The sequence below is a fragment of the Rhinatrema bivittatum genome, chromosome 4, assembly GCF_901001135.1.
Source record: "Rhinatrema bivittatum chromosome 4, aRhiBiv1.1, whole genome shotgun sequence".
In the NCBI taxonomy this organism is placed as follows: Eukaryota; Metazoa; Chordata; class Amphibia; order Gymnophiona; family Rhinatrematidae; genus Rhinatrema; species Rhinatrema bivittatum.
The window spans coordinates 481157310-481176170 of record NC_042618.1 but is presented as its reverse complement, the minus strand read 5'-3'; the positions used below and the strand labels follow the sequence as shown (position 1 = coordinate 481176170).

The 18861-nt window shown below is 44.4% G+C and overlaps 1 long non-coding RNA gene across 1 annotated transcript; it reads left to right on the top strand.

Annotated features, from left to right (window-relative positions):
• The first annotated feature begins 14537 nt into the window (after positions 1 to 14537).
• LOC115089591 lies at positions 14538 to 15639 on the top strand. Its single transcript, XR_003856183.1, has 4 exons — positions 14538 to 14585; positions 14667 to 14789; positions 14938 to 15038; positions 15252 to 15639. It is a non-coding gene; the product is annotated as an uncharacterized LOC115089591 (long non-coding RNA).
• The last annotated feature ends 3222 nt before the right edge of the window (positions 15640 to 18861 follow it).

The window sequence follows — 18861 nt, the reverse complement described above, 5'->3', positions numbered from 1 at the left end:
ACAGGGGGGTGAAAACTAGCTATAAATATAACTCAATATGAGTAAACCAACTATATACACAGATAGGATACTTCCAGTTGCATAATGAATTGTGGGTAGAGCTTGGAATAACATACTTTGCATTTACAAACTAACATAAGAACATACCACGGTGGGTCAAATCAAGGTCCATCAAGCTCAGCCCAGGTTGCAAGTACTCAGAGTATCCCATAAAGGAGATCTATTTCCTGTTACTCAGTCCCAGCGATAGTGATGGCTTTCCCTAATTTATCTGGCTAATAGAGTCCTTCATTTTTGGTTTAAACCAATTTTCGCCTGTAGATTCCTATATTTTTCCAAAGGTGAAAATTGGTTTAAACATATTTTCACCCCAATTTTATGGGACTTGAAGAGCTTTAATGCAATGTTTCAACAGGTTCTGGAAGCCAGTGCAGGCAGAAGAACTTACTGTATTCAAGCCCCTCTCCCCCCAATGCACTCAAAATATGCATCAACCTTTTCCTGACCACAGCCGCATTCACTTAGAACTGCGCAGATTCAGTTCTTGTGTGACCTCACTTCTGTGTGCCAGCTTCCCCAGTGCACCAAGATTAGGTCACACAAATGAGCCTGCATGGCTCCTCTCATCTCCTATAGGAGAGCCAGCTGCCATCAGCAGAAGGGTCTGGCCTTTGGTTTACCACCGGCAGAGGTGGAGCTGCAACACCAACCAGAGCACAGTTCTGCAGTCACCCACCCACATTTTTATTTATTTATTTAAAGTCAAGTTATTGTCCACATACATCCAAATAGTTCATAGTGGATCACAACATACATAATTAAAATCCTATAACAAAACAGTACAAAAGCAATTAAAAGAAAAAAACCCATCATTTACATAGTAGTCTCCATCAAATTAAATACTTTTTGTGTGTTTTTAGATTTCCTCAAAAGCTAACTTAAACAACCATGTCTTTAAAGCCTTCTGGAAAGTTCTACAGGAAATTGGGCACAGTAATTCCCAATTGTGCTACGTTAAGGGAAGATACCTCCAGAAGATTCTTCTTTCTGGATCTCAGGACATGTATCGGTCTGTAAATTTGTAAGTCAGAATTGAACCAAGGGATGGAGTCATTCTGAAGTAATTTATTTGTAATCATTATTATTTTGTATTGTATTCTAAAATGGATAGAGAGCCAGTGCAAAGATGAAAGTAAGGGCGTTGTATGTTCACGCAATCTAGTTCCTATTAGGAGATGCACAGGTAAGAACAATGCAGATTGTCCAGAACTCATTACATTAGCTGGAAGGCCCATAAATATGGCAATACATTAATCCATACCAGTCAGAATCAATGCCTAGAGCACAGTATAGAAATCATGAGGTTGCAAATGCAGACAAAGAGCTGCATCCAACTGGAAGAACTTCCTGACAGGCTCCACCCATCTCTGGCTCCGCTCAGGGTGCAATGCAAGGTTGCACCTCAGAGCATGGGAACATGAGCATGCTGCCAAAAATGGAGGGAGGAGGAGCCTGGAGACTCCACAGCCTGTAAAGATGTGAAGGGGAGAGCAAGGGGGATTCTTAGCGGAAGGGAGATAAAGGAGGGAGACAAAGAGCAGGAGGAGGGTAGAAGCAAAAGGAAAATGCTGGGGAGAGAGATAAAAGGATCAGGATCACCTGAAGAATCTTTTAAGGGGTGATTATATAGGCGGGGTGGGAGGTAATGGGACAGCGACTTCTGTCCACCAAAAGAAATTCCAATATTCTCCCAGAAAAATGATGAATAATTTTTTCCACTGATTTTCTCCTGTTTGTGTTTTTGTCAAAATAAACCCTAATACATTCCAAGTAAAATAAAAACAAAAACAAAACAAAAATGAAGGACATGTCTCAGTGTGTTATGGACTGTTCCTTCAGGTACTTGTACAAATCTCTTTTAAACCCCGCTATGCTCATCATCTTGATCTCATCCTGTGGCAACAGATGCCACAGCTGGATGGTCGCTAATTGAAAAAGTCCTTTCTACAAGCTGTTTTGAATTTGCTGATGGTTAGTTTCATGGAGTGTCTCCTTGTTTTAGTATTATGTCCTTTATTTACCTATTCCACCCACGATTTTATAAACTTCTACTATGTCCCCTCTCAGCCGTCTCTTTTTCATGCTGAAGAGCCTTAGCCTTTGTAGCCTCTCATACTAGGAGAGAAGTTCCAGCCCCTTTACCATTTTTGTCACCCTCCGTTGCACTGCTATGTCTTTCTTGAGATGGGACGACCAGAACTGCACACAATACTCAAAGTGCAGTCACACCATTGATACAGGAGCAATATGATATTTTCCGTTTTTCAGAATGTGTGTGTATTCCCCCCTACCACCTACAAAAAGTGCACACAGTTGTGCACAGGTAATTTTAGTGCAGTAAATTTTCAAAGGAAAGTACATGTGTAAAGTCTGTGGATTTAAAGTACCGCAGATTTAATACCAGTGTGGCCAGTTACAAAACTCCACCCTTGAATCCTAAACAGGCACTTCCATTCTTTTTTTCAGCACAAAGGTCGATTGAGACGGGCTTTTAAATTAAGCAGGGGCTAAATTCTTGTATTCCACATGGCCACGGAAAGGTTATTGAATAAGTGTTTACAGGTTTTTAAATTAAGCAGGATTTACTATTTATATTCCACACAGGTATGGAAATGTTATCACTGAATTGAGCTGGACAGGTCACACTGGAAGAATTATTTAGTTTCAACCTGAAATGCATACATTTTGTCAATTTCCACCCATAGTTGTGCCCATTGTGATAATTCAGAGGAAGGATTTTCCTGACATTCATTTTTTATTCCTATCCATTTTTCTGTAACACATTTACTTGGACAGTGTGCTATTGGGGGTATTTGCACATATTTTCACTGCCTTCATAGGGATTAATTTACACATACTGAATATTAATCTACCTACAATTCAAACTCAGGTTTCCAAACTAATTTATTGAAAGTTTTCCCATCTCTGGAAAGACACTTTAATACACTATTTCCTAGCGTGGACTCAGGACTAGTGGGTTATGTGGACTCAGGACTAGTGGGTTATGTGCTCTTCTGCTAGCAGATGGGAGACAGAGTCAGATTTCAAAGCTGACGTCACCCTAGATACACCCCTGCAGTGACCTCAGCTCTTCAGTATCTCTCCATCTCCTAGCAGATGCGGACACTATCCCACACACTAGCACAGTGTTAGGAAACTACAGCAAGAAGATAAAATTACCTTAAGAAGAGGAGCCCCACTCTCCTGCGGTGATACCTAAGGGTCCCTCCCCCAGTCGAGAATTCTGGAGGTGATCCCCAGTATCCCTCAGAGGTGAGCCTTGGTCCGGTAGCCAGTAACCCCAGCGTGGACTTAGCCCCTAGGGCGGCTAAAGGCAGCGGGTGCACATCCGAGCATGGCGAAGGTAAAGCCCTCTCCCTCTACAGCTGGAGACCGTCCCAGCACGTGATCAGTAAGCACCGAGACCAGGTAAGAGGAAAACTTTAAATTAAGGTCTCCGGGGCTCAGAGTGCCGTCCTGATTATGAATTTCACCCAGCGAGGTAAAAGGGAGCACCGATCGGGTTGAGCAGCCTTGGTTGGGCTAGGCCCTGGTCCGGGGCAGGGGGTCCGAACATGTGGAGACCCTCGGAGGGCACCATCTTACACATGGGGGCATCTGCACCATCTTCCCTTCTCGTCCGGCGGTACGCGTGGGGCAGGCCGGTCGGTCAATGAGCCCAACTTGTGCGCCTTCAACGTAGACGCGCGCATAACTACACGCACAGCCACACTTACAGCTACATGCACGCATTGTGCTCACGTGCATAACTACATGCACATTGAAGCACATTACCTGTGCGCCTAGACATAGAGGCAATGGCACCGGCATCCAAGCAGCCCAGAAGACACTCTCTTTACACAGCCTGCCACCTCAGAGGCGCACAGCCTGGAGTCCTGCCTGTGTCATCACTGCGAAGAAGCAGAGGGGGGACCAAAGCCTTGTCCCTCACTGTCTGAGGATGGGTCCGGAGCCACTACGTAAGATAACACATCTATGCAACTCCAAAATGGCTTCACCACAAGAGGGCACCTCAGGGACCCCTACTCCAACTCCCCCCTGGGATTAACATGGACCCAGGGACATTCTCCTGGCTAGAATTTTTCCAAGGGCTGCAAGCCTTCGTTCAGGAGCAATCAGCCCCAACTGCAACCCGGGTTCAACCCCTACCGGAAGCACAAGATCCTCCCCCGGCCCTGCTCGGATGCGTCACCTAACCAAGAATTTCCCCGACAGGACCTGGACATCTCAGATGATGATGGTGGCTCCCTGGAAGAAGGAGAAACCCCTCCAGGCCTGGAACTATACAGAACCATGCTTTGCTTCTTCCACAAGGATGAATACCCAGTCCCCGAAGACTCTGGGTATTCCAGGCACGGATCCTATGGTGGAACCAAAGAAGAACCTCATCTTGGTGTCCCTTCGTAAGGCCTCATGCTATTTCCCAATGATGGAAGCCATTCAGGAACTGATTGACCTGGAGTGGGATGCCCCGGAGGCCAGCTTTAAAGGAGGTCGGGCCTTGGAAGCCTTGTACCCTCTGGAACCATCGACCAAGGAACGCCTGCGTTTTCCGAAAGTGGAAGTCATGGTCTGTGATGCCTCAGAGCGAACAACCATTCCCATTGAGGGAGGGGCTGCATTGAAGGATACTCAGGATAGACGATTAGAATCCATCCTTAAGCAGACCTTCGATGCAAAAGCAATGACACTACAGATTGCTTCCTGCTGCACACTGGTGGCACGTTCCTGTTTGCTCTTCGAGAGAGAGGCAAACAACTCAGGAACATATACCGGTGAAACGACTGAAACTGCAGCAGTCTTTCTGACGGACGCAAGCTCAGATCTGGTGTGTACCTCAGCCAGAGGAGTAGCCTCAGTAGTGGCAGCCAGAAGGCAATTATGGTTGCGAAATTGGTCTGCTGACGCGACCTCTAAAGCGAATCTCACAAGGATGCCCTTTAAAGGATCTTCCTTATTCGGAAGCGAATTGGAGAAGTTAACCAGCAAGTGGGATGAATCTCCAGTGCCTCAGGTACCATAGGACAGGGGTAAAAGATCCCAGCGCTCCTCCCCCAGAACTACTAGGGGCAGAGGCTCTCAGCGCTTTCACCCCTACAGGAACTCGCAGTTCCAGGCACCTCGTCCCTCAGGAAGGTCTCAGCCCTTTCTGAACCGACAAACCAAGAGAGGAACAGGCCCGGGGCAGGCTCCAGCCGTACTCCCCAATGAGAATGGGACGACCCATCCACAGGAAGAGGAAATAGGGATCGACTTTCCCTCTTCTATCAATGATGGGTCGAGATTACGTTGGCAAGTGGGTACTAAACATCATTCGAGAAGGTTACTCTCTGGAGTTCCACAGCATCCCTCAGGACAAATTTATGTCATCACCCTGCCACTCCCACACCAAGAGACTGGCAGTGGAAGCCACTCTGACAAGACTACTCAGTCTGAAGGCAATAAATCTGGTTCCTATGCCCCAACAAAATACAGAGCGCTATTCCATCTATTTTATCATCCGCAAGAAAGAAGGATCATTCCGACCCATCTTGGATCTCAAGAACATCAACCGTCATCTGCAGATAATACACTTCCGCATGGAGACTCTTCACTCCGTAATAATGGCAGTACAACCAGGAGAGTTCCTAACCTCCCTGGACCTCTTCAAAGCCTCCCTTCACATTCCAGTCCATCAAGATCACCAGCATTTTCTATGCTTTGCGATACTGGGTCACCATTACCAGTTCCGTGCACTACCCTTCGGCCTAGCAACCGCCCCCAGAACATTTTCCAAAATTATGGTGGTCGTGGTGGCAACACTCAGGAAGGAAGGTATCTTGGTACACCCTTACTTGGACAACTGGCTGATCAGGGCAAAGTCTTCTGAAGAGAGCCGGCAGGTGACCAGCAGAGTCAAGAACCTACCGCAGGATCTCAGTTGGGTCATGAACATGGTCAAGAGCAGTCTGCAGCCCTCTCAGTCTCTAGAGTACCTGGGAGCCTTTTTTGACACTAGGCAGAACAAAGTCTTCCTTCCTCCCCCGAGGAGAAGGAAGCTGATGGAACAATTACGACGATTGATGACAAATGCACACCCCAAGGTATGGGACTGTCTTCAAATCCTCGGGCTCATGGGATCAACCCTGGAAGTCGTTCCGTGGGCAAGGGCTCACATGCGACCAGTCCAGTGCTCCTTACTGTCACGCTGGAACCCACTGTCCCAGGACTACTCAATTCGCCTCCAACTACCAGCAGAGGTACGTTCTCAGCTTCAGTGGTGGCTACAGGAAGACAACATAAGCAGAGGAGTAAGCCTATCCCCACCGAACTGGATCGTACTCACCACGGATGCGAGCCTACGAGGGTGGGGAGCCCACTGTCAGAAACTGACGGCCCAGGGACAATGGAGCAAGGAAGATGCGGGATGGAACATAAACCGCCTGGAAGCTTGAGCAGTCAGACTAGCGTGCCTGCGATTCAGCCACAGACTCAGAGGCAAAGCGATTCGAGTAATGTCAGACAACGCTACAACGGTTGCCTACGTCAACCGCCAGGGAGGAACCAGGAGCCAGCAGGTGTCTCTGGAGATAGACCCTCTCATAGCATGGGCAGAGATAAACCTAACAAGGGATCTCGGCCTCCCACATCGCAGGAAAAGACAACGTCTCAGCAGACTTCCTCAGCAGAGAGAGCCTGGACCTGGGGGAATGGACGCTGTCGACAACAGCCTTCCAACTGATAGTAAATCGCTGGGGCCTCCCAGCCATGGACCTACTGGCCACCTCGGTGCCCAAGTACCCAGGTTCTTCAGCCGCAGATGAGAGCCACAATCCCAAGGGATTGACGCTCTCATCCAGACCTGGCCAGAGGAAAACTTATGCCTTCCCCCCATGGCCACTACTGGGCAAGGTCATCCGCAAGATAGAACACCACAGGAGACTAGTTCTACCAGTGGCCCTGGATTGGCCAAGATGCCCATAGTATGCAGACATGCAAAGGCTCCTTGCAGGGAGCCCTCTGTGCCTACCTCCACACAGGGACCTTCTCCAGCAGGGCCCGATTCTTCATGAAGATCCATCTCTATTCTCTCTTACGGTCTGACCCTTGAGGGACTTGCCTGAAGAAGCACTCGAAGGTTACTCGAAGGCCGTGATTGACACTCTGCTCCACACGCGCAAGTTCTCAACATCTCTGGCATACATACGGATCTGGAGAATGTTCAAAGCTGGTGCGAGGACCGCAGGATACTCCCGCGGACAGCCAAGATCCTCATGATTCTGGAGTTCCTTCAGGACGGTATGAAGAAGGGGTTGTCACAACTCCCTCAAGGTCCAAGTAGCAGCCCTCTCCTGCTTCAGAGCCGAAGTGAACGGAAAACATCTATCAGCTCATCCGGATTTGATCCATTTCCTAAAAGGGATTAAGCAACTTCGGCCACCCCTAAAGTGGCCGGTGCCCCTATGGAACCTCAGTCTGGTATTAGACTTCCTAGTGGGGGCTTCCTTCAGACCAACGTGCGGTCTGTCACTACGCTTCTTAACATTGAAGAAGGTATTCCTGGTGACAATATGTTCAGCTCATCGTATCTCCAAAATACAGGCACTATCCTGTCGGGAACTGTTCCTTAGGTTCACTCCTGGAACCATACAGCTGCGCACCATCCCCTCCTTCCTACCGAAAGTGGTTTCCGAGTTTCATTTGAACCAAGCCATCTCCCTACCATCTCCAGATGAACATAAGGACTCGGAAGACTCGTGCCTTCTTCGCCATCTAAATATTGGCAGACTCCTGGTGCAATACCTAGAAAGATTGGAACTGTTGTGCAAAATGGATTGCTTGTTTGTTCTCCACAGTGGGAAGAATCAAGGAGAAGCAGCCTCGCAGGCGACCATAGCTTGCTGGATCAAGGAGGTAATCAAGGCGGCCTACATAGAGGCAGGAAAGCCCTTACTCCTACAGGTTAAGGCTCATTCTACTAGGGCCCAGGCAGCATCTTGGGCAGAAACCAAGCTGCTGTCTCCCGTCAAGATCTGTTGGGCAGCGATGTGGTCCTCCCTACACACCTTTGTTCAAGCCTGAGAAGACGCAGCCTTCGCAAGGGCAGTACTAAGTGGGCCACGGGCAGCCTCCCGCCCTGTCCGGGAGTAGCTTTTGTACATCCCACTGGGCCTGAGTCCATCTGGCTACACTCTAGGAAATGGAGAAATTATTTATCTGATAATTTCGTTTTCCTTAGTGTAGACAGATGGACTCAGCATCCTGCTCACAGCTGCCCCAGAGAAAGAGAACCTCGGGAAGTGAACCTCGAGATTAAGCAAATGCGGGTAAGCTGTTGCCTACCCCTAGTTCAAGACACCCACAGTTTGTCCGGTGTCGGCGTTAATTGGTTGAGTGCACTGGCGGTCTCCAGTTTTTTTAAATCAGTTGAATCAGTTCAATCAAGTTTAATCAGTTTTAATCAAGTTATTTAAGCAAATATATATCCACAATGGCTTTTCAAAGAGAATACTGAAGAGCTGAGGTCACTGCAGGGGTGTATCTAGAGTGACGTCAGCTTTGAAAGCTGACTCTGTCTCCCATCTGCTAGCAGAAGAGCACATAACCCACTGGTCCTGAGTCCATCTGTTTACACTAAGGAAAACGAAATTATCAGGTAAGTAATTTCTCCATTTAAATGCAAATCACTACTAAAATAACCTTCCTCACTGCTAGCAAAAGAGGGAGCAGACAAAGATCAGCTGGTGAGGGTTGCCTATGTTACCTTTAAAAAGATGCATGGACATGATTTGCAGTCTCTCATCATTCCCAGCAGCAGTGAGCTAGGTGCATCCAATGTGGTTGGATCCTAGAAATTAAGCAGAGTCAGGCCTGACTCGTATCTGGACAGGGGGCTAGCAGGGAAGACAGGGACAAGAGACAGCAATGGAAAAACTACTATAGTATTCTGCCAAGAAAAGGTCATAGGCACCATGATAACCTAACCCTCAACCAAGGTTGCCAACTAATAAAAGTATTCTTTTTTTTTTATAGACACATTTTACCATTGTTATTTTGTACACATTTGTACTGCACCAATTGTACACCTCTTTAGTACAGGAGCTTGAGCCCTCAATAGTGGCTCCCATTACTCATGTTTTTACCAACATGACATTTTACAGATCTGTCATTTTTTTGCTTGTTTGCTTTTTTTGTAAATATAAATACGGATAGTTGGAAACCCTGCCCTCTATACCCCAAAATGTGTAGTAAGAGGACAGGAAAAACCACCAAATGCATGAACTAGTTTTCTCTATGGGCAGTACATACATTTTGTACTGTAAAGCTGCTGCAGAAGTCTATGCAGCCTTTCACCATAGTAAAAGGGTGATGGGGTGGCAGGAGAAGAGATTCACAATGGTAAAAAATTTGATTAAAGATGTTTCAGGTATACCTAATGAAAACATTGAAGCTTCAGTAGATAGATGAAACAATTCTGCAAAGTTCTTTAACCAAAAGATCCACAATTTAACAAAAAGTTTCCCTCAATCTACAGATCAAGCTATAACTTTACAGTGTGTGTCCTGACACCTGAAGAATGCAATGAATGAATTTAAATACCACCATGGTCAGTATTTGAATATACATCAGGACTAGAAGTTCAACAAATATTAAAGAGCTTAAATCCAGCCAACCATCCATTAGATGTGTTACCCATTAATTCATTAAAGTCAATATCTAAATGGTGATACCCTGTATTGCCAAGTTGGTGAACTTATCCTTATCAGAAGGTGAAATTCCTAGCTTATTGAAATGCACATCAATTAAACCAATTTTGAAAGGAAACAATATTGACAGCTTGGCACTAAACAATTATAGGCCAATATCAACTCTACCAGCCATTGCCAAAATAATAGAGAAAGTAATGCACCCACAATTAACAGATCATCTTCATACAAATAACATTATTTCTACCCCAATTTGGCATCTGAAAAAATTAAAGTACTACATCTCTATTATTGGCTTTGACCGACACAGTACTTCGGGGATTTGATGCTGGACAATCATATATACTGGCCTTATTAGATATATCAGCAGCCTTTGATACTCTGGATCATAACATCATGATTCAAAGATGGATAGAAATTGGCTTAACCAGAAAAACCTTAAAATGGTTTAAGTCTTTTCTATCAAATCGGACATATCAAGTGAGAACAGGATGTGCCTCTTCTAGTTCAATAAATATGAATACAGGAGTACCTCAAGGATCATCACTATTGGTAACCCTTTTTAATGTAGCCATGCTTCCACTGTGCCGTTTCCAGGCAGGAATGGGACTATGCTGATGACGTTCAGTCTATAGTCCCAAAAGAAACATCAACTCAACATTTCCTGACGATCTTAGAAGTTTATCTTTCTGCAATACAGCAATACAGCAATTGCTAACACGAAGTTATTTTCTATAAACAAAAGACAGAAATTGTACTAATAAACAAAAATTCCCCCCCCCATATTTTCTGAGGAAGAGGCACATAACCTTGGAATTATAATAGATATCGATTTAACACCGAAGAAACATTTCAAACAAAATAAAAAATGCTTATAATAAACTAAATATATTATAATGACCAAAACCACTACTGAAATATGATGATTTCAGGACTGTCTTACAAACCCTTATATTCACTGAATTTGACTGGGGTAATTCATTACTTGGATTGCCAGCAAATACAACCAGAGGCCTGCAGTTGCTGCAAAATGCCACTGCTAGAGTTCTGTCAGATAATAAATATGCACCAAGAAAACCCAAATGACTGAGCGTTAGCGCTGAAAGTTGTGTGCTGTGGGGAAGGAACCGGTGATGGTCAGTAAAAGGAGAAGAATCCCCTGAAGCAGGCGAGCTGTGCCGCCGAAACATTGCAATGTCGGGAGGGTAGAAGTTTAGCAGTCACACACACATATTGGTTGATAGCACTGCCTGTCAGGCAGTTGATTTGGATATTCACGGGACAAGTTCACACAACGGTGCGGAGAGGTTGTCATGAATTTGGCAAGATAAGTAAAAAATTTTTAAAACGATTAAAAAGTTAAAAATTGGCATATATAATAAAAAGAGTATATTAGTGAAATTGGTAAATGAAGTTACTATTCTAGTGCCATTGCCATCATGAAAGAGGTTGTAGCCCTGTATAGGGCAAGAGCCTAAGCGATTGAGCACGCAGTCTGATACCAATTTCTGAAGGTGAAAAACAAACGGATGAAATGTTAAGACATAATTAATCCTCACATATTGTGTATGTTAGATAATAAATATGACCATATTACACCAGTTCTGAAAGGATTACATTGGTATATTCAGGGTATATTACGAAATATTATGTATATTCCACAATATGATCAACAAAAATAATAGATTTGTTAAGGGCAATGCTGCATTTACATACAACACAATGAAACCTAAGATTGGCCAATAAGGGATTATTACAAATACCTTCACTAAAATCTGCACATTTAAGTGTGGTGAGGGAAAGAGCGATCTCAATTGCTAGGCCGAAACTATGGAAATGGATGCCAGTCAAATTACGTGTCCAGAAGGATATAAAGCTGTTTAAGAGATTTAAAAACATGGCTATTTGGTCTTGCATATGTCGGCTATAATGAAATTTTAATAGCAGTTTTTGATACCTATACATTTTGTAATTATTGCTATTGTAATTAGTTTTTTATTGATGTACTTTTAGTTGTGAACCTCCGTGATTATTTATATTTATATACCGACGTTCTGTAGACAAAGTAAAATGTAACCAAGGCCAGGAAACAGAGCAATGTTTTAAGGGGCAGATTTTCAATGCTTTATGCACGTAGGGGGGGTTACGCGTGCCGGGCCTATTTTAAAAAGGCCCGGCGAAGCACATAAAGCCCCGGGACGCGTGTAAGTCCTGGGGCTTGCAAAATGTGCGGGGCGTGGGCGGTCTGGGGGCGGGGCCATTGCCGCTGTGTTGAAGGATTGCGTGCCGGCAGGCTGCCAGCGAGCACAAAAGGTAGGATAAAACTTTTGGGGCTGTTTAGAGTAGGGCTGGGAGGGGAAGGTTAGGGGAAGGGGTGGGAAGGTCAGGCTCTGGGGAAGGGAACGGGGGAAAGCAACATGGCTCGGCGCGCACAAGGTGCACAATTGTGCACCCCCTTGCGCGCGCCGACCCGATTTTATAACTTGCGCGTGCAAGTTATAAAATCGGGTGTACATGTATGCGCGCTGGGTAGTGCGCGCACTTGTATGCCCGCACGCATGTTATAAAATCTACCCCTAAGTGTTTTCAAAAATGCATGGCCCCTACATCTCCAGAACTGTGTTGAATTTTGCAAAAGTAGATCCCCGGATAGTGGTTCCTGCCTGTAAGCCTATGTATAGCAACATTGTGTGCAACACTTATGTTATTAAACTTCTTTCTCAAATCCTAGAGAATCAGGAACCTGACACTATACCTGTTGCCCACGAATGAGGGAAATAGAAAGGAACACAAGACCTTCCAAATTAGATGTAAAACACTAATAAACCAGGCCAAGAGAGAATTTGAGGAGAGACTTACCAAAGAGGCAAAAGCAAATAATACAAGCTTTTATATATATATATATATATATATATCAAAAAAACCCCCCTTACATTAACAAATGTATGGGAAACAACTAGCACTTATGTAAATTCAAAAAATATTTCAAAATTATTGCACTTTAGCAGTTTCCATCCGCAGAACCTTCGCACCAACATTCCAGCGGGACAATTTCTTAGATTGCGTCGATTATGTGGTAATATCGAAGAATACAAAAAACAGGCGATAAAGATGCGGGATAAGTTCCTAACAAGAGGATACCCCAAAAAAATCATCAGGAAAGCATATAAGAGAGGGCTATATGTAGATCGAACATCTTTACTTCAAACACGACATCGAGGTGATGAGGAAAGATTAGTATGTGTACTACCATACTCCCAACGGACCCATAAGATTCAAGATATTATTTTACAACACTGGCACGTCCTAACGTTACATGAATGTTTACAGGATAAACCTTTGTTTGCTAAAACCAGAGGACGTAATTTACGAGATCTGTTAGTACATTCAGATTTAAGGCAATTAGAAATGGAACAAACCTCGGGTCAGTATAAATGCCAGGGTTGTTCAGTTTGCAAACATGTTATAGTAACACGGATTTTTCAGCATCCGACTTTGCCATACAAGCAAGTTTTGACTAAACGTTTTGATTGTAGCACAGACAGGGTGATATATGTTATTATATGCCCCTGCCAAAAATTATATATTGGTCAAACCAAATTATCAATTCGTACTCGCATTATACAACATAGGAGTTGTATACATACGGGCAAAGTTGATTCACCACTGGTTAAACATTGGCAGGATCAAGGCCACACAGAGGACCAACTAAAATTTTGCATTTTACAACAGCGCCTAAACAGGAGAGGTGGCCATGTTTCCCAGGATCTTAGACAAACGGAACAGAGGTTCATTTATTATTGGCAAACAACAGCTCCAAGGGGACTGAACGTAACAATTGAATGGGAAGCGTTTTTGTAAGATAGGAATAGGGGCAAATCGAAGTTCATTGGTTGATAATGTTGGCTTGAGTAATATATTTGTTGTTTGAAAAGGCAAAAAAATTTTTTACACTTGTGAATAGGCTATGCATTGAGTTTGACTCGGTATTTAAATGGAAGGTTTTACATGGTGGTCATAGTTTATTGACAGGGTGTAGGTATAATTTTTTATATAATCAGGCTGGATGTTAATACCGTGGGTAAGCTTAAGAAGAAGAGCAATAGGAGCTAGCCATAAAGGGTCTGACTGAGGGAGGGGGTTGGGCAGGGGTTGAAATATATGAACGTTCTGCAGAAATGTGGTAGGAGTGTTTTGATTGGATGGGTGTTAGAGTGTAGGAGTGGTTTGGTCACTTTAATGCGGAGAGGAGGAGCATAATAGGATAGTTTGGAGGTATAAGCCCCTTTATAAGACTTTGAGGCGATACGTATGGTGGTTTTAGGTGGGAGTGTTTTGCTCGGATGGATGTTAACGTGTGGGAGTGGTTTGGTTGTTTTAATGTGGAGAGGAGGAGTATAACAGGTTAGTTTGGAGGTATGAGCCGTTTTATGAGACTCGGAGGTGATACGTATGGTGGTTTAAGGTGTGTGCGGATTGGTCGCTTTAAGATTAAGAGGAGGAGTATAAAAGGGCAGGTTAGGTGGTACAAGCCGCAGTGGGAGACGTTGAGGAGATACGCATGGTGGAAAAACTGGAAAAGGTGAGCGTAGTCGCTTTTGTTGTATCATGGTGAGGCTCATTGTAACACAGTGGTTGAGGGTGTTCATTTGGTTCTTGTTTTACATCTAGACTAGAAAATAGCGTGCGAGAAAGTTTGGGCAAGCGTTTGAACATATTCGAGAGGATATATATTGCTCATCGTGCAATTTAAGGAGTAAGATTGAAGTTTTACGGTATGGCGACTCCATTTTTGAAAGCACTGATTATGTGAAAAAGGTATAATCTTATATAAAGTTTCGTATATTGAGGGCAGTGACCCCTCAAAAAGCATGGTTATAAATTTTATGGTCTTTATAGGTGTGGTGAAGGAGGAGGAGATCCAGGAAGTGAAACTCCTGGCTCATACGAAGGGAGTCGGGAGCCAGGCAGTGAAACTCCTGGTTTATACCAAGGGAGTCGGGTTTCTAACAGAGTGAAGAGGTAAAACTACATTGGTTTCAGTATGGGAGTATCTCAAGACTACACCTGACGTAAAATATATTTAATCAATTTTTGTGAGTTTTTGTTAAAACATTGTTCATAGTGAAGGTTTAATACTAAAGATTTTTTTGTTTGAACCAATTTTTAGGATTACACTCATATTCGGGAGTTTTTCATGATAAACAACGGGAGCCATTGAGCTGGAGTGAATTGAGTGTGTTGTGTCTGAGTCCGCTCCTTCAATTTTAGGTAGGAGTGGGACTTAGGATAAGTTTTTATAAATCATAGAGTTGATTTATTACTATTCAGGCACTTTATATTAATATATGCAATGTTTTACATAAGTTAAATTCAATTGGACAACTTTGATAAATTGGGCATAAATATATTTTAGTATGAGTTATGTTTGTTATGTAAAAAAAATTTTTTTTGTTTTCTGTAATACTGTTTTATGTATTGTAGACACGAGGTGGGAGCCATGGGTAACTGTTGATGTTGGGTCTTTAGAAAAAGAGTATTCCCCTGAAGAAGCCAGCAGTGGCGAAACGAGGCCCTTGTCGGGATGGATTAAAGAACTGGATGAATGCAATACACCTAGGATTTATGATTTTTGGAAACATATATGGTTATTATTTAAGATTTATACATGAGGTTCTTGATGTAAGAGGTGTATTCATCAACAAAGACCTAAGTTAACATCAATGGGATTAGGCTGTACAAGGTCCGTTTAGGGTAAGATCGAGGTAAGAAGTAGGTGAGCACTGAGGGATATACTTTAGAGGACTCTATGCTAATTTTAATGTGTATGTACTTTTTGTGACATGTGAAAATTCAATGTGTGTAATGATGATAGGTGATTAACTTATTAAATAAAGTAATGATTCTTTATCAGTAATAAATCATTTTGAAATATTTTTTGAATTTACATAAGTGCTAGTTGTTTCCCATACATTTGTTAATGTAAGGGGGTTTTTTTTTATATATGTTTCTCATAGCACTGGTAGAGACGATATTGCCAATAGTTTTTTGATTGCTCTATATATATATATATATATATATATATATATATATATTAGAAACAAAACACCTGCAGCGGAGTCAGCTGGGCCACAAGATGACAAGGTGATAAGAGGAGCACTCATGGAGGATAAGGCCACAGCAGAAAAGCAAAATTAATTTACTTCAGTCTTTACAGAGGACGACTATGGGGAGATACTCACACTTGAACCCCTTTTTCTAGGTGATGACTCAGGAATCAGATATGAATCTGGAAGAAGTACTTGGGCAAGTTGACAAACTAAATAGTTGAAAATCTCTAGAATCTGATGGCATTCATCCAAGTTCTAAAGAAACATGAAATTGCAGACCAAGTACTGGTAATCTGTAACCTATTTTTCAAATGTGCCTCTACCCAAGGACCGGAGGGTAACATATGTAACCGACATTTTCAAAAAGGGCTTCAGGGGATATCAAGTAATTACAAACCAAATTTTCAAGCAAATACAGGACTTCTCTGAAACCGTGCCTGACCAATTTCAAAAACATCTTCAAACCCTTGTCAACAAGGGGTTTGAGGCAGGAAAGCATGAGATAAGAACAGCTTACAATATCTTCGACACCTCCACTAGAGTGTCTGCAACTGCCATTTCGGCAAGACGCTGGGCCTGGCTCAAGTCTTCTGACCTTCGCCCAGAAGTACAAGACAGGCTCTCTGACCTGCCCTGTATAGGACATAATCTGTTCGGTGAACAGATTCAGCAAATAGTGGCTGAATTAAAGGACCATCATGAGACCCTCAAACAGCTCTCATTGATACCTTCTGACTTTCCTTCTAGACAGCCTTTCAAGAAGGACTCTAAGAAGTCATTCTTCCACCCAAGGAAGTACTATCCTCCACCAACAAGGTCCCGAGTTATGAGGCCTTATCAGAAATCTCAGCCCCGCCAGCCCCGGAAGCAAGAGCCACAAGCAGCTTCCCAGCCGGGGCCTGCTTCAGGTTTTTGATGTTCCCTTGGAGAGCAGCAGCCTGATCCCTCTGCCAGCCATACCAGTGGGAGGTCGATTGTGCCACTTTCACGGCATGTGGCAATAATTCACAACCGACCAATGGGTGCTAGCAATCATTGCTCAGGGTTACCACCTGAACTTTCTTGCTCCCACCGGAATCACCACCTCTACAAGCGTGGAGAGTAACCGACCACTCTGTCCTCCTGGAGCAGGAGGTTTCCCTTCTTCTCCAGTTAAGAGCAATAGAACCCATCCCTCTTTCACAAGGCCTAGGGTTCTATTCCCGGTACTTTCTGATTCCCAAAACATCCGGGGGGCTTCATCCAATTCTGGACCTACGTGCCCTCAACAAGTACCACCAGCGGGAAAAGTTCAAGATGGTAACCCTGGACTTGCTTCTACCTCTTCTACAAAGAGGAGACTGGCTCTGCTCTCTGGATCTCCAGGACGCGTACACCCACATTGCAATAGCTCCAGCTCATCGCAAGTATCTCAGGTTTTTAGTAGGCCCATAGCACTATCAATAGCGAGTGCTTCCATTCGGCCTAGCATCGGCACCACGAGTCTTTACCAAATGTCTTGTGGTTGTCGCAGCCTTTCTCAGGAAAGAAGGTGTTCACGTCTACCCCTATCTAGACGACTGGTTAATCAGGGCCCCAACCCAGCAAGCCGCTCGATCGTCCCTGGATTTGACCCTACACACTCTAATTTCTCTAGGATTTCTCGTCTTGGACACCTTACAGGCAAAAGCCTTTCTACCTCAATAACGAGTGCAAACCCTCGTGTCCCTCGCTCATCAGTTGCAGTCTCAGTATACAGCAACAGCTCGACAATTCCTTGTCCTTCTCGGACACATGGCGTCCTCAGTCCACCTCACACCAATGGCCATGAGAGTCATGCATTGGACTCTGAGGTCACAATGGATTCAAGCGACTCAGCCTCTGTCAACCATTGTCCACATCACCGACGCACTCCGTCTCTCTCACCTTGTGGAAAGATCAGAAGAATCTCCTCCAGGGACTGCCTTTTCACCTGCCAGATCCTCAACTCATTCTCACCACCAACGCTTCCAACCTTGGCTGGGGAGCTCATGTAAACGATCTGCAGTCACAAGGATTTTGGTCTCCAGAGGAAGACCAACACCAGATAAATTTCCTGGAGCTTCGAGCGATGCTATATGCTCTCAGAGCTTTTCAGGATTGCCTATCAAATCACGTCATCCTGATTCAGACGGACAACCAGGTGGCCATGTGGTACATCAACAAGCAGGGAGGCACAGGCTCCTTCCTTCTGTGTCAGGAAGCTGCACAGATTTGAGCTCAAGCGCTCTCCCACTCGATGTACCTCAGGGCCACCTATTTGCCGGGAATGCACAATGTCTTGGTAGACAAACTGAGTCGTCTCTACCAATCGCACGAGTGGTCTCTCAATCCCTCCGTAGTGACCTCTCTTCCAGCAATGGGGTCTCTACCAATCGCACGAGTGGTCTCTCAATCCCTCCGTAGTGACCTCTCTTCCAGCAATGGGGTCATCCCCAAATAGACCTCTTTGCGTCCCCTCAGAACCGCAAGGTGGACAATTACTGCTCCCTCATTCGCAGCGAGCGCTCTCAGCCCAGATATGCATTTTCCCACTCGTGGGCAGCCGGTCTGCTTTATGCATTCCCTCCACTTCCTCTTCTCTCGAAGACTCTCGAGAAGCTCCATTAGGACAAGGGAACCAAGATCCTGATAGCACCTCACTGGCCACGCCAAGTGTGGTTTCCCATACTCCAGGATCTCTCCATCCACAGGCACATTCCCTTGGGAACACACCCGCTTCTGATCACTTAGAACGACGGAGGTCTATGCCATCCCCATCTTCAGGCCTTGTCCCTGACAGCATGGATGTTGAAAGGTTAATTCTTCAACCACTTCACCTTTCAGATTCGGTTTCTCGTGTCCTCATTGCTTCACGGAAGCCTTCCACGAGAAAATCTTATTCCTATAAATGGAAAAGGTATACATCATGGTGTTCTTCGTAATCCCTTGATCCCTTTTCCTGTCCAATCCCAAGATTTTTGGAC